This window comes from Parasteatoda tepidariorum, chromosome 9, assembly GCF_982258835.1.
Source record: "Parasteatoda tepidariorum strain Cologne lab strain chromosome 9, Ptep-v5.0, whole genome shotgun sequence".
Classification (NCBI taxonomy): Eukaryota; Metazoa; Arthropoda; class Arachnida; order Araneae; family Theridiidae; genus Parasteatoda; species Parasteatoda tepidariorum.
Genome location: NC_141763.1, coordinates 6,144,907 through 6,159,204, shown reverse-complemented (window position 1 = coordinate 6,159,204; position 14,298 = coordinate 6,144,907). Strand labels below are relative to the sequence as shown.

The following is a 14,298-nucleotide window of genomic DNA, read 5'->3' as shown; positions in this document are numbered from 1 at the left end:
ATGTATGCTTACGTCTTTTACCCTTATCATTGCCCTCACTTCCACTTTGCATCGCTGTGAGAGAATCAAGCATCATTCAAGTTCAACTTTGAAAGTTCTCTCATAAACTGTTTACTGTTACATGAACCGTTTTTCACTGTTTACTGCGATTGCAGCAACCTCTATAATTTTCTTCATGTATATAGTTTATTTATTTTATTAATCTTTACCTAATAAATGTATAATCAAAACGAAACAATCCACTTCATATTATATATAATGCACATAATTTTTAATTTACCAACAGGAATGAAATGGAGATTATCGTCTAGAAAGTAAAACTGGGAAAGTTTGACACCATTAAAGCTCACTTAGAATCAGAAATTCTAGGACAACTGGTTCTAAGGCAATTAATCTAATCACACAATTAACTTATTATTTTAAAAGCACTTGACTTCAAGTGCTTTTGCAATAAAAATAAATAAAAAAACTTATTATTTTAAATGTATCAACATTGTTATGGATAAAATAAAACAGAATGAGCTTCTTATATACATAATTAATTTTTTTATAACTTTCATTAATTTAAAAATATGTTACTAGATAATACTACTTTTTTAGTACATATCTTATCATGTTTATACCATTTTTATTTCTGATAAAAATATATATATATATTTAAAAATAGCACAACTTTTTAAATAATGTATAAATTTTCAGACTTAAAAAAACACAAAATGCAGCAAGAATATTTCATTACACATGCTTTTAATCCATAACTAATAAACAGAGAGAAATCAACATTCTATTTACATAGATGTTTCTTTTTAAAGTTAATTAATTGTGTTCCAGAAAAGTTCATTAGTTTTCTTTGTTTTATCATATTATCATTGAAAAAGTGACTGAGTACTTTGAAACATTTTGAAAATACATTTTTGAAATTACAAAATATTTACAATTATGAATCTAGATATTTTTTGTCAATAGTGATATCTCTAAATATCTTCAATGAAACTGAAGATATATAGAGATTATGATTTATAGATTTGTTAAAAATGTTTCTTGCGTTTTGAAAAATCAATTTATATTTCTTCACACAAAATACCTATATATAAGTATAATTCAATGAGTTTACTTTTGCAGGTTTTATCATGTTTTTTTCTTACAAAATTACAAAAAAAAAGATTTTTCATATGGCACAATATATGAGATAAAAAGAAACATTTTGGAGTAGCTAGGGGCTTTTCCTTGTTATTTCAAAGTAAACCAAAAGTGAGTTCAAAAATGTTTCAAAGTAATCCAAAATTCTGACAATATTAAAATTCTAACAGCGCTAAGAATTCATATACACAGCATAGACGCAGACAATTTTCTCTTAGAAGAAACAACAAAAATTTACTTAGTCTAATAAAGTGGAATTTTTAGTTTGTTGCTTCAAAAATTTATCCAAATGCTTGATTAAATAACAAATCACAGTTAAAACATTTACTAAAACTCAACAGAATGAAAATATAACATAGTATTTGCAGTAATATTTTTTTTAAAAAAATTAAAAAAATGAAAAAAAAAATTTGAATTTTCCAATCTTTTCATGAAAGTTGGCAACTATGCATTTTAAATTTTTTTTTTATCTGGAGTTACAACAAAGCATATAATGACTATTAATTTACCTTCACAGATAACAATAGGATTTCTGTTTTTCCCATTCAGCCATTCTCTAGCTGTAAGTGATGGAGTAGGAACAGTAGCAGTGTCAGGAACAAATCTTCCTGAAATTGTTCAGACTAATTAAAAATAAATTTTGAATGTAATATATAAGTAAATATATAAAACCAGTTATGATATATTTTTGTTACTTAGTGTGAAAAATCAAGAAGTACCAACAAGTTAAGCAACAATTACAATAATACATCATGACAGGACGAATTCAAATTACTTACCCCCAAAATAAAGGGGAATATTTCTCGCTATCTGGGAAATATGGTCATTAAAGCTTGGATCCTAATGTTAATTTCACTTTTTGCATATTTCCCCATAGAAACAGAAATTGTTGTGCAAATTAAAAAAAATTATTGGATGCAATTACAAAATCCGTTTAGACACAGATAATTCCATGCAAAAAATTAATTTTAGCGAGTATTCAGAACTTTTTATTACTTCATATTATAGTCAAAAAATTATGAATTGTAAGGTATACAGTTATTTGCATTATTTTAAAAGGTAAACTATACAATTTGAGTGAAATCGGTCAAATGTTTTCTGAGAAATCATCCTTTGAAAATTTTGTATTTTTAAAATTCGATTTCTTAGGAGCCATTTGACCAATTTTTCTCAAATGTTGTAATTTGCAATTCAAAAATACATTCTTAAAAACAATAAAAAAAATTGTATGTCTTAATGTTAAATTTTTTTTCGATTATTAAATAAAATAGCATTATTAAATAAAATAGTAAAAATTAATAAACACTCTACGGCGGCTAAATGAACTTCATAATTGTGAGCAAATTTTTTTCTTTTTTTGCTTAAAACTTTCTCCAGATATGGCAAAGTAAGCAAAAGGTAAAATATTAAGGGGTTAAAACTTTGGGGCGCTCACCCGACAAACTAGTGGGACCATATTTCCCATATTGCAGTTTGGAAGACAGAAATTTTAATCCATCGAAAAAGATATGTTTATTTAGAGAAAGTACATTTTTGTGTCTAATTTAATAATTTTAAACATCATTTGCACAAATTAATTGGCATAATTGAGATCACTTTTTTGAACCATTAAGATTAACCCCCAGAATGTGAAGATCTGATTATCAAATCAAAAATTATTCAGGGTGGTTCGTTTTTTATTTTGATCACTGTGTGTAGATATATTTATAAAGAGAGAGAGATTATCTTGCTGTAAATAAATGTCAATGTTTTACAAAAAAAAGTTTAAATATTCAAAAAGAAGAAAAAAAGAATCTTAAACTTTTTTTAAAAAGCTTTTAATTTGGCCAGATTTTTCTACCTACAAGAAAATTATAAAAAATCAAAGAATAATTCTTAAAATTTGTAAAGTTCTGCAAACTTTACAAATTTTAATGCAATCTCATAGTAATTTTTCAAATATTAAAAAATTAGATTACAAATGCTTTATATTTCCATTAACTGTGACTCTTCTCCCTATTGACATTTTGAACCATTTTCATAATTAGCATAAAGAGTGCAGGCTAAGAATACTCAAATCGTGAACTAACAGTTGTTCTGTCTTTGTGACAGCCAAAGAAAAAAATTTAGAACAGATGTTAAAGATTAACATAAAAACCTACCAATCTTATATTTTTAAATTTGAATACATAACAAAATCTAAGGCATTTAAAACAAAAAAAAAACAACAAAAAAAAAATCACAGTAAATTATTAATTAAGTTTGCCTGTAACATGTAAAATTAAAATTATTTGCTGTTATTTTTTTCTTCTAACTCTAACAATTAAATTTTTCCTTTCTTATTAGGTAAGTTTTTCTTAAACTATTAGATTTTGACAGCTTAGTTATATCATTTTGTTATCCTGCTTGAACAGCAAATTAATCAGTGGACTTAGTAAGTTCATCTATGCAACACAATAATCTAAGGAGTTTCTAAGGACTAATTTTGATATCTAAGTAGTTCCGAGTACTCCTTGGAGACTTTTTCATTTCCAAGGAGTTTCTAAGGAGTATAAGAAGTCTGTACGAACCCTGTTATTCATTAAAAAGCATTATTTTGTTTGAGACATTAAAAGAAAGAACAAGAAAATATTTGACCTTTCCAACAACATACACCATTTCAGAATCATGATCATAAAAAGGGAACGCCAGAAGAAGTATCAATGTTCTCAGAGGAGTGTCCAAATTGTTCTGAAAACATAAACATTTTTAGTTTACAACTCAAACATTATTAATGAACTTTTTAAGGTGATATATTTTATAGGAGGGTAAAGCTGAGGGCTATAGCTTCACCTATTTGGGGTCTAAGATTAATAACAAAAACGACACTACACAAGAAATACACACGAGAATCATGATGGCCAATAAGTGTCTTTATGGTCTAAGAAAATATCTTAAGTCAAGCCTGATAAAAAGAAAAACAAAAGTGTTACTCTATAAATGTCTTATACGATCAGTGCTTACATACTCATGTGAGACCTGGACAATGACAAGTGAAGATGAAAATATGATAGCTAGATTTGAGAATTGAAAAATACTGCGAAGCATTTTTGGTGGAATAAGTAGAAACAATACCTGGTTTAGAAGATCAAACACAGAACTTTACAAAGCATATAAGGAACCTGATGTCATTAAATTTATGAAAATTCAAAGGATTAAATGGGCAGGCCACATTATAAAAATGGAGGATGGCTGGACAACTAAAAAAGTTTTCAGTGCCAGGCCAACAGGTACAAGAAAAAGAGGATGGCCAAACCTAAGATTTTTAGACTGCCTTGAAAAGGACCTAGAAGTTTTAAAGAAACTGGAGAACCTTGGCTAAGGGAAGAATGTCTTGGCATAGGCTTGTTGAAAAGGCCAAGGCCCATGCTGGGTTGCCGTGCCAATGAGAAGAGAAAAAAAGCTGAGGGTTCGGTTATATGTAGTAACATACACTAGTTCCCTTCTGGTGGTTCGTTTTGGAGAGATAGGGGTTACATTTCTTACAAATTCATCAAACAATCTTTTTAAATATAGTTTTTAACTAGTTAAGAATTTTTTTCAATAATAATCTGAACCTGTGTTCTGGTTTATATCTAGAATTACAAAGTTGTTTAAGTTTTGCGTACTAATTGTTTTTTCCTCGCTAGCTCTACTGCACCAGACTAATGTGGACAAGTTAAGGTGCAGTGACAAATTTGATAATTTATTAAGTAGTCATTTATCATAACTCAGAATGGTATATCTAAAGCAAAAATGAAATCAATTACAATCTAAGCCTTATTGGAGGGCATTTCACTTAACTGAAAAAGACATTTTAGACAAAATCAATGCATTAAAAATTACTATTCAATTTGATTTATTTGATAGCATTGAATCAACTTAAAATTGAATCAGTTTTAATAACCATAATTTTAACTTGATGATGAAATGGTTTGAATGGATAACACGAGGAGCGCATAGTTTAGTGATATTTCCCTCACTGGGGTAATGAAAACCACTGGCAAAAGAGAACCATTTGTTGTTTTAATTTAATGTATGGCAAAAATTCTTTATTTTATCTATATTGAATGGTAGTCTTTTATCAAACTTGATAAAACATCATCTTTAAATTTTCTTAAAACTTTTAAGGGATGAATTAATCTAAAGGTCGTGTGCTAAATATTGAAATTATTAATTGTAAAGGTATATTATTTTACAAAATCATTTTGATTTAGGAAATGCATAGCACCAAATGAATTATATATTTAACCAATAAACATTTATTCCATTGGAAGTTGAACAGAATCATTGTCCACATTACCCATACCACCATTTGTCTACACTAGTACCATGAAGATATGTTATGTTTGTTTAAGCCTAATACTGGCTAATTGAAAATATACAGAGCAAAAGGTAATATCAAAATAGGCAAAAATTTATAATTTTAAACTAATTGGCACCTTTTTTGAAATAATGAAAATAAAATATGCTATAAAAGAGAAAATTTAAAAGTCACTTAAAAACCCTCTTTTACAAATTTGAACAAAAATATTCAGTCTAATTTTACAACTGCATGGAAGTGTACATCAATGTACACTTCACTTTGACACTTTGCATTTCAAATTTTTATATTTACATTTTGATCATTCAAAAATTAAATTTTTATGACTAAAAATATTTTGTTTAATCAGTAAATCAAATAAATAACGAAATAAATAATCAAGTAATCAAATAAATAATGAAATAAATAATCAAGTAATCAAATATATAATGAACAAAAAAAATTTTTTTCGAGTTTCAGAAAAAATTTAAATCAATGAGGCAAATTTTACAATTATTTTAATCTATTTTGAAAAAAAAAAAAAAAGGTTTTTGAAGCTTCTTTGTAATTCTGAGAAAACATAAACTATCTGTTAAGATTTCCTGTTCTGTTATACAAATTAACAAAATTAGTATTTAATATTTTTCTGCATTAGTAATTTTAGCAACAACAGCAACAAAAAAAAAAAATAATTAACTTACACAGTGCAGCATTTTAACAGTGTTAAAATCATGTTTTGTTTAAGAGATACAGATTCAACAGTGTAATATTTTATTTCAATCAGAATTTTTTTTAAATTCTTTTTCTGTTTAATGATTAAAATTTTAATAAGATTTATAAACACTAAATACCATTTAACAATAAAACTACACTAAAATTTTTAATACCAGTTATAATAAAATGGCTAATATTATTTAATTAATGCAAACCATTTTAAACTAACTAACCAAAATCAACCCGACTTATGATATATAAATGCTATATAAAGAACTTTACTTTTCATTAACAAAATTTTTAGTTTAGGTCTCTCTGCCAAAGTAGTTTTAGCAAACAACTAATTAATTTGTTATGCAAAAAACTATACCAGGTAATTTTGTGTTTAGGGTTGTAGCAGCCCTGAACGAAACATTGGAGATTTTTATCAGGGAACATAAAAATCAGATTTTGTTTAAAAGATATACATTAAATATTATAAATTTTACTTCAATAAGATTTTTTATTTTAGATTCTTATCACGTTTAAGGATCTGAACTCTAAAATGTACAAATAATATTCAATATTACTTAACAATAATGCAATTAAAATTCTTAATATTATTAAAAAAAGTTTAATATGATTTAATGACTACAAACTAATTACTAAACAAATTATAGCAGCTATTATTTTTTAATTCAACTCAAAACTTAAATGAAATCTAAAGACAGAGTACCAATTTTGCCAAATGAAAAATAAATGAATTTAGACGAGAAATCATTTTTAAAAACATGCTATTTATAAATTGAAAAAAAAAGAAGTTTAATTCCTTGACGAAATTCACACTGCAGACAACATATATTAAACTTACGGGTTTTTAATCAGTACCAGAGGTGCCAATCAAGCATTGCCAGATTCTTTATAAAACAATTAAATGTATATGATAAGGAAAAAAAATCTGATGCTTAGAAATATAAAAATATATGAAGTGTTCAGAGCGAAAGTAGATCTAGTTTTATTAAAAGTTGTTTATGTTTAATTTATCTAAAAAATTAAAATGTAAGTAATTTAAGAAATCAAATCTATTTTTTGATTCAGCTTGATGAACTAAAAAAAAAAAATTACTTGAGCTATTGGGAGTTTTAAAAAAGAAAATAAATAAAATTCGAAAAGTCACCAGTTCTGGGGGTAGGGCAGGGAAGGCAGAGTCTTGTGAGGGTTCTAAATCTCGTATTCTAGAAGACACTGGACGTTTACCATCCTTTTGACGTTGAGACAGTTTGGCGGAGAAAGGGAAACTGTTCAGCATGGCAAGTCAGGTTATTCTAGCCCCTGTAAAAAGTTTTACTTCTTATTAGAATTTCTAACAAACGCAGAGAGGCTAAATCATTTGAGAAGTAAGAAAAATATAAATTAAACACAATAATATACTAAGTATTCGCTCTCTTTTTTTGAGATTTTTTTTATTTGGAGTTTTGACAATCAAAATATGGGAGTAGCACAAAATTCCAAAAATATGGTCCTCATAGTTTAGTTAGGTAAGCGCTTGAAAAAGTGTATTTCGCACAAATACATATTTGGCACAAGTTCACGGATTTTTTAAAAATAATAGAAAATTTTTTGAACATAAATTTAAATTTACTTTATCCAAACAAATCCTATGTAAAAAGAAAAATAAAGAATTTAATAGCCTTTATTTATTTATCTAATTACGTGTTGATAACCATTTTTAATTTCATGGTAAATAAATTTACATAATTTTAAATTATCAAAGAGGAGAAAGTGAGAGAGCGGTTGAAAGTTGCTGCCGTTTATGTTATTTTAATTTTTTACATAGTGCGCAAAAATTTTAATGGCCTAGGGCCCCGCATATGCTTAATCCGCACTTGTTTAAGGGGATGATATTAAATATTGCTAATTAATTAGTACAGACGACATTTAAAATTACAAAATCAAACTTTCTCTGAATAAACTTTTTGAAGGATTTGAATTTCTGACACTGAAAAAACAGGAGTAGCAGCAGTTTCGGAAATATGGTCTCAATAGTTTGAATCCTTTAGCGTTAATTTTACTTTTAACATATTTTGCCATATCTCGAAAAATGTTTAAACGAATTAAAGAATTTTACTTATAATTATTTACTTAGTTTAGCCAAAGATAATTCCATGCAAAAAATATTTTTAGTGAGTACTTGCTATTTTTTATTTTATTTCGTAGTAAAAAAATTTGAATTGTGCAGTATATAATTTTAACATTATTTTAAAGACTATATTTTTGCCTGGAGAAATAAAATTTTTTTGCAAAATTAGTCGAATAATTTCTAGAGAAATTAAATTTTAAAAATATATCTTTTTCAAAATTTGATTTATCAAAAATTAATCGAACAATTTTGCTAAAATTTTGCATTTCGAAATATACAACTGCATTCTTTAAAATGATTTAAAAACTTACATACCTTACAGTCCAATAGTTTTTTGACTATTACTATTAAATAAAAAAAAAGTAATGTATATTAAAAGTTGTATTTTGGATAGAATCCTTAAAAAAAATTTTTTTTAATAATTATAAGCAAAAACTTTTCAATTTGCTTGAAAAGTTCTCAGACTGATGGTGAAATAGACAAAAGGTAAAATTAACAGTAAGGGGTTCAAACTTTGGACGTGTCTCTTGACAAGGCTATCCAGAATATATTTTCCACAATACCGTTAGATCCTATATTCTGTGGGATTGAAATTCGAAACCATCAACAAAGAAAAGTATGTTTATACAAAGAAAATACATTCATGTGTGTGACTTAAAATATTGCCTGCATTAATTAATCAGCATATTTGAGGTCACCCCCTTGAACCATTAGGATTGAGTCCTAAAAGGTGAAGATCCGATAATATTAAATCAAAAGGTATTTAGGGTTATCCTTTTTATTTTGCGCACATAAGGAAATTTAGTTAAAATCTTTCACGTAAAAATTAACTAAAATGAGTCATAAAATAAGGTAGAACAGAAAAAGTTTGTTACTTCAAAAAGAAAGAGTTTGCTTTTCTTCTCTACAAAAGTTAATGATTAATATCTCATAAAATGTATAAATTAATGTAGTGTAAAGTGCTCTTTAATTTAGTTGAATTCTGAATAGATAATTGTTGGCTGACCACCAAAAATTCAAGAAAGCCTTTAGAATTAAATTTAAAAAAATAGATAAATAAATAATTTACTTCTGATTCTGGCTGGAGGTATGGATACAGAAGAAGACGTTGACCTACAAGAGGAACTGGTAGAAGAAGGAGGGCTAGGATTTAAATGCTGATCTGTTTGAAGCGAATCGGTGTAAACTTGCTGAAAAACATAAAATGTTTTCAACCAATGAATGTCAGATACATGAAAATACAATTTGAACAAAAATATAACCTTCAGAACAAAAATACTTTTAAATAAAAGGCATTTTTGGAGAATCACACTATGTTATGGTTTTTGGGTTTTATTATTAGCCAGTTAAACATTTATAACAGTAACTTTTTCTGCAACTAGCAAGACAAATTAATTATGAAACTTGCCGCTTGCTTACCCGCTTGAACAGTTTGTCATAGTATGCTATGACACTGACCGTGACGTTCTTAGTGCTGTGAGTTGTAAATATGCCAAATTTCATTGCGTTTGGCACACAAACTTAACACAAAGACATACAGACATTTTCTCATTCATTTATATATGTATATATATAAAATTTTATTTCCTAGTGACATTATTGAAATTTTAAATAACTAAAATGTCTGGAAAAATGAGCACTTACATCATATTTACTACTTTAATCTCAAATATTTAATCACAAAGCTAAGGAACTAGTAAAACTAGGAGACTATTACTTAGAATTGGGAAAAAAAAATTTTTGGAATCATTCTACCAAAATAAGTGAACATAAAAATATTTAGAGGAAAGCTGTTCAATGTTTCAAAAGTTATAGTTTAAAGCAAAATGCAGATATTTAAAGTTCAAAGTGAGCTTTTGCAGCTATTTTTGTATAAAAACTTTTATATTACTATTTATTTACAAAAAATTAATTCATGTGCATCAGATATAAAGATATTGCAATTTGAAAGTTTCATAGTTTGGATGTTATGCAGATTTTTATGTACAAATAGGTTTAACTGAACATATTTACATTTTATGTATGAGTTTGGATTTAGCAATTTTTACTGTACTATGATCATTTTAAGTACTTAAAGAGTTTTTCCAGGGTGTGTAGCCAAATCTTTCAAAAATAAGTAAAAAAAGTACTTTTTAAGCACTCAAAAAATATTTTTAAGCACTATATACATTAACAAAATGAGAAATAATTTTCAAAGACTTTACATGATCATTACTTTTCCCCTAATCTCATAAAGATAGATCCCATATCTTGTCAAGATAGGAACACAAATCCCCAACTTTCTTCCGGTGAGGTATTCTAAATAATATAATCATGCAGTACCAGCTATTTTACAATACCTAGACACATTAATAGCCGCAGACATGTTAAAATAGCTGCAGCTGTTTGAAAGTTAAAAGGGTGCATAAAAACTATAACTTTACTGAGTATCATGCATATATACTGTCAGTTTATTACTTTATATAGAAGCTCACCTGATTTTGATGTACTTTAATTTAGGACAAAATAAACATATGCCAAACATTTAAATGGTTTAATAATATCTGACCGTTACTGAATAAAAATTATCCACTTAAAATTATACATTTAGTCAGTATTTGAAAATGGACTTTAGAAGTCGAACAAAAAGTTTTTATAATAAAAATTCTGGGTTAGTCAATTTTTAAATAAACTTTTCTTTTAAAGGTCGATATTTTTCGCAAAATAAGCTTATTTTATCTGTACAATACATGGTTTTTATAATTTTATGTTGGATTATTTTCTTAATATTTTATTTATAATGATACGAAGGATTATCTTGACTTGAAAAGTAATAGATTGCATGCGAGAAAAAATAAATTAAAACATAGGGAAACAGAATATGTCATACAATACAGGCTTTATAGTGGGCTAAAGAAAAATTAAAGAAAAAATAAGGACACTTTTTAGAACAGCAGACATATGCCAGACTACTTTTAAAAAAGACAAAAGGCAAACTAAAAAAAACATATAATTTGTTCTACTGAAATATATTAAACATAAAAAAATAATTTATTGATTTTTTTAAATGATTAATTTGATTTTCTGTGTTTTATGCTTGTTTTAAAATGGAAAATTGTTCCTGATATTTCAGAATCAATAAAACTCAAGAGTTAATGACTCATATGAGACAGGTAGAATATATAGCTAACATTTCAGATAATTCTCATCAAGAATCATATAACAGTATCAGTAAAATAAATAGAAATAACTATTTTAATGGTAACCAAAAACCAAACGCAAATCGAAACGAAAAAAAAAAAACTGAAGGGTAAAGTTGATGCTCTAATAAAAAAAAAGTTGAGCTAGTGGAAAGCATTAGGACTACTAAGACTTGAAAGAAAATTGCCAAACAATTGTTTATTCCTTGTAATTGTTTATATGCAGTGATCAAAGCTAAAGGTGAAGCTAAAAAATAAGTAATTTTTTTTTCTCTTTTAATAAATGACTTGTAGTATTTATAAAAAAATATTTTAATATTTTGAACCACATCAATTCTTATTCTTATGTTATGTTGTTATTATTTCATTAAAAAATAAATTGTGCAATAAGTTCACGTTATTTTTTAAATTTTTTCAATGTTTAAAAATAACATATATGCATGCTTTGGTGAATGTCTGAAATATTTATCACATTCGATATTTTAACCCTACACTGATGTTTTTTTAAGGTAAAGTATCATTGCCCGGTATATATTTGCCCAATACTCCAAACACTGATGTTTCTTATAATCTATCGTCAGTAAGTATTAAAATATAGAATAAATATAAATTTATCAAATAAATATTATAATATTAACGAATAAATTAATATAAAATTGGATATAACAAATATTTCGGACTTTTATCAAAGCGACTATGTGATTGTTGACATTCACCGGTGAGAGTCAAAAATAAGAGTATTTAGCAAATATTTCGGACTTTTATCAAAGCGACTACGTGATTGTTGACATTCACCGGTGAGAGTCGACATTTTCCAGATTTCGGTCATTCACCGTAACATATATATATATATATATATAATACATTCTTTATATAGTTGTGAACTCAGATTTAAAGAAACAAAACTGGAAATTACATATATGAAATTCATACATTGGAATTAATTAAGATTAAGTACTTGTATAAATACAACAAAAAATTTGTTTTCCAGGGTATAATTGTTTTATTATGAGTCATTTAATAAAAGAAACAACAAATATCACAATTTTGACCATAATAGGTAATAAAAATTATTAGTGCAAATGAAGAAGCCACTTTTTAATAAAACTTTTTTTCAATAGCGAATTTTGTGACTTTAACTATTTGGTTTATGTAAATGTTAAACTAAAGACTAGTTTGTTTTTTTTTATTTATAAATTTTTTTTTTTTGGTGTCAACATTTCTAGAACAGAGAAAGGAAATCATATTTTATTATTTTTAAAAAATGTAAAGTTTTAATATTTTAAAAAATTTAAATTTAATTAAAAAAATAATTTTTTTCATAGTTTAGCTATGCTACTTGCCATAAAATGCCCTGAAAATCTGAAAAAATATCACACAATTTAGCTCTCTAGGTTAACTCTCTATCTAGTGATTTACAAATTGCAAAAAATTTGTAAATTTTCAAAAATGTTTAACTTATTCAAATTATTGACCTTAATTTTTTTATTGAATGATTGGTGTAGAAATACCCATTATCTTTTCTCAAGAGTATGTAGAAAATCTGCTACAAAATTAATTTTATTTAAAAGCAGGCAATATGAGTTATATATACATGGAACATGTGGAATATATTAAATAACTAAAATATATTCCCAAATAAATCTGTTTCCTGAGTTATAACTTAATTAAAAAAGAAAAAATATTAAATTTTGCAAAAGAATTTTGAAAAATTCATTAAATGCTTTAATAAAAAAATGTATACTAAAAACAAACAATATTAAACAACAAGAAACAAGTTTTATTTCTTCTAGAATTCATAATTTAAATAGTTAAAACTAAACTATTTCATTTATGCAAATGCTAATGTAACTGAAAAACTGCTTTTTATGAATTAATTTTTTTTTTAATGTGTGTTAAACATTTTGTAAGTTGCATAGTAAGAAAGGAAAGTTATTTTGATATTAGTAACTATATTAAATTTAACTAAATTTATTTGCAAAAAGCATAAGACATTTAAACTTTTTTTCTTGTCAGAAGAGATTCAGAATATCAAAATTGTACTATGTTAAGAGAATTTTAGCAGAGTTTAAAATGAAGATTTTATTTTGCTCATTTTTCAGGTACACACTTAAGATTTCAGGAGACAAATTATATTTTAATTCTTTAGATTTAATTACAATTTTTTAAATAAAGATTTAACCCCTAGCAAGCTTATCAATAATTATGATCACATTGAATGAATAAATATTCAAATTGACATTGAGGCAGTAGAATAAAGAATTGTTCGATATTTGTACTACTTTAACTAATATTTAAAGTTTCCCTGTATTTGATCTTGCTTAACACAATTATTTAAATGCATTACATTACTATTTCATGAAAATGTTATATTGACTTATTGAAAAAAGGTAGCATGCTTATAAAATAATGAAAAGTAATGGAATCTTATTTACCCGAAAAAATCATAGTAGAAGGGTTAAATCTTGTTTATATTGATGCTTTATAACGAGCAGGAAAACTGTGTCTCCAAATTCAAACATGTCAAAAGTTAAAAGAGTAATTTTTCTCAATTCTTTTCTTTAACTTGTCCATGCTAAAGCAATATTTTTTATTTGTCTTATTTTTTAATTATTATTATTTCATGTTAAACTGTGCTTAAAAATACTAAATGAGTAAAAAAAAATGCATCAATTACACTTTGTATTTAAATTATATTTTTAAGAAAATAATACAAATGAGATATCATGACAGTTCCTTCGTCCCCAAAATGAAATTCTGAACTTTTAAGCAATTTATTACATTAATCAAGAATTCTATGGATGAATGCAAATCTAATCTGATTCAGTATGAATTTTTACTTGATT

At 26.0% G+C, this 14,298-nt stretch overlaps 1 long non-coding RNA gene across 13 annotated transcripts in view; it reads right to left on the bottom strand.

The window, feature by feature from the left end:
• Positions 1 to 14,298, bottom strand: part of LOC147803282 (uncharacterized) — a 44,072-nt gene that overhangs the window by 9,225 nt on the left and 20,549 nt on the right. For 5 of the 13 annotated variants that reach the window (XR_015429006.1, XR_015428999.1, XR_015428997.1 and 2 more), the window contains exons 4-7: positions 9,343 to 9,463; positions 7,311 to 7,465; positions 3,757 to 3,849; positions 1,650 to 1,748 (exon numbers count right to left, since the gene is read on the bottom strand). This is a non-coding gene — a long non-coding RNA (uncharacterized LOC147803282). The remainder of the gene's footprint in view (positions 1 to 1,649; positions 1,749 to 3,756; positions 3,850 to 7,310; positions 7,466 to 9,342; positions 9,464 to 14,298) is intronic. The other 8 variants (XR_015429004.1, XR_015429005.1, XR_015429001.1 and 5 more) reach the window with 6 other exon arrangements.